We start from the raw sequence: 2,971 nt of genomic DNA on the forward strand, positions 1-2,971 counted from the left end.
AATGTGAGGGGCTAGAAAGAAATATTCATGCAAACGGAGACCAAAAGAAAGCAGGAGTAACAATAGTCATATCAGATTATTAGACTTTGAAATAAAGACCATGATAAGAGACAAAAAATGACACTACATAATGATCAAGGGATCAATAAAAGAAGATAAAACAATTACAAATATGTATGCACCCAACATAGGAGCACCTCAATACTAACACTAATATTAGTACCTCAATGCTAACAAGTATGAAAGAGAAATAAACAGTAACACAATAATAGTGGTGGAGTATAATACCCCACTCACACCTTGGATAGATCAACCAAATAGAAAATTAGCAAGGAATCACAAGCTTTAAATGATAAAATGGACCAGTTAGACCTAATAGATATCTACAGGGCATTTCACCCAAAAAACAATAGATTTCACCTTTTCCTCAAGTACCCTCAGAGTAATCTCCAGGATACATCACATCCTGGGCCACAAATCTAGCCTTGTTAAATTTAAAAAAAAAAAAAAAAAGAAAGAAAGAAAGAAAGAAAAAGACAAAAAAAAAAACAAAAACCAAATCATTTCAATCATCTTTTCTGATCAAAATGAAGCAAGATTATATATCAACTAACAGGAAAAAAAACTGTAAAATCACAAACATATGGAGGCTAAACATATGCTTCTGAATAACCAACACATCATGGAAAAAATAAAAAAAATCAAAATATGCATAGAAACAAATAAAAATAAAAATATGGCAACCCAAAACCTATGGGATTTAGTACAAAGAAGCACTAAGAAGCAGGTTCATAGCAATTCAAGTCTACCTCATGAAACAAGAGAAACATTACATAAACAACCTAACTTTACCCCTGAAGCAACTAGAAAAAGAATAGAAGAACCACAAAGTAATAAGTAGAAGGAAAGAAATCATAAAAATCAGAGCAGATATATCTAAAAATGAAACAAAGAAGACTATAACAAAGATCAATAAAACTATAAGCTGGTTCTTTGAGAATATAAATAAAATAGACAAACCATTAGCAAGACTCATCAAGAAAAAAAGGGAGAAGAATCAAATCAATAAAATTAGAAATGAAAATGAAGAAATCACAACAGATAACACAGAAATACAAAAGGTCATAAGAGACTACTATGAGCAACCATATGCCAATAAAAAGGACAACTTGGAAGAAATGGACACATTTTTATAAAATCTTCCAAAATTGAACCAGGAAGAAATAGAAAATCTGAACAGACAATTCACAAGCATAGAAATCAAAACTATAACCACATATCTTCTAACAAATAAAGGCCCAGTACCAGATGGCTTCACAGGTGAGTACTACCAAGAATTTAGAGAAGAACTAACACGTAGCCTACTCAAACTCTTCCAGAAAACTAAAGAGGAGGGCAAACTTCCAAAGTCATTCTATAAGGCCACCATCACCCTGATACCAAAACCAGACAAAGATGTCACAAAAAAAAAAACAAAAAAAGAAAACTACAAGCCAATATTACTGATGAACACAGGTGCAAAAATCCTTAACAAGATTCCAGCAAACAGCATTTCTTTCTAGAAACCAGAATTGAAATAGACACATGTCCCCCAATGTTCACTGCAGTACTGTTTACAATAGCTATGGCATGGAAGCAACCTAGATGAGCATCAGCAGATGAATGGATAAGGAAGTATGGTACATATTACAGAAGGGAATATTACACAGCTATAAAAAGAGTACATTTGAGTCAGTTATAATGAGGTGGACGAAACTGGAGCATATTATATAGAGTGAAGTAAGTCAGAAAAAGATACACCAATACTGAATATGAATGCATATATATGAAATTTAGAAAGATGGTAATGACGTTCCTATAGGCAAGGCAGCAAAAGAGACACAGATGTAAAGAACAGACTTTTGGACTATGTGGGAGAAGGCAAGAGTGAGATGATTTGAGAGAACAGCACTGAAACATATGTAAAATAGATGACCAGGGCAAGCTCGATGCATGAAGCAGGGAACTCAAAGCCAGTGGTCTGGGACAACCCAGAGGGATGGGGTGGGGAGGAAGGTGGGAGTGGGGTTCAGGATATGGAGACACATGTGACCTGTGGGTGATTCATGCTGCTGTATGGCAAAAATCCACCACAATAATATAAAGCAATTATCCTCCAATTAAAACAAATTAATTTTTAAAAATCCACATATAAGTAGACCTACACAGTTCAAACTCTCCTTATTCAAAAGTCAACTGTAATTTGAATTACATTATCATTTTCACATAGCCTCCTTTCGTCCTCTTAGCACTTAATCAGAAATTAGTATAGTTATTATATTTTTCTATGTAAGAAAACTGAATCTTTGCAATTCTCATTGATTACTTAGCCACCATGGCAGAATTTGAACTGTTATCCCAAGTTTTAGACACACTGCTTCCCACCATACCTGCTTCCTGCATATGAAGGATGCACAAATGTGCATCAAATCACCTTTCTGTATTTGTTGCCATGAACTTGTATAATGGATATTGTTCTGGCTTTAAATGAAATTGGTCTGTTTGAGGAATTTCAATAGGAGTCAGCCACATGTGCATTAACCTAGTTTCTGAAGTTAATTCTGGAGAAACATTCCATTGATTCTGCATAAAATTTTCAACTACTCTTTCTCTGAGATTAAAATATTTAATGTATTTCAGAAATGGTAATGTAATTGAAAACAGGTAACATATTATCATTATTTATCATTAACAATTTAATGGTAACAGAATAGTAGTAACGATAAAACTAACTTGGAAACCATCAGTTCAGTTCAGACGCTCAGTCATGTCCGACTCTTAGTGACCCCAAGGAATGCAGCATGCCAGGCTTCCCTATTCGTCACCAGCTCCTGGAATTCACTCAAACTCTTGTCCATTGAGTTGGTGATGCCATCCAACCATCTCATCCTCTGTCGTCCCCTTTTCTTGCCTTCAATCTTTCCGAGAATCA

Source organism: Budorcas taxicolor, chromosome 15, assembly GCF_023091745.1.
Source record: "Budorcas taxicolor isolate Tak-1 chromosome 15, Takin1.1, whole genome shotgun sequence".
Classification (NCBI taxonomy): Eukaryota; Metazoa; Chordata; class Mammalia; order Artiodactyla; family Bovidae; genus Budorcas; species Budorcas taxicolor.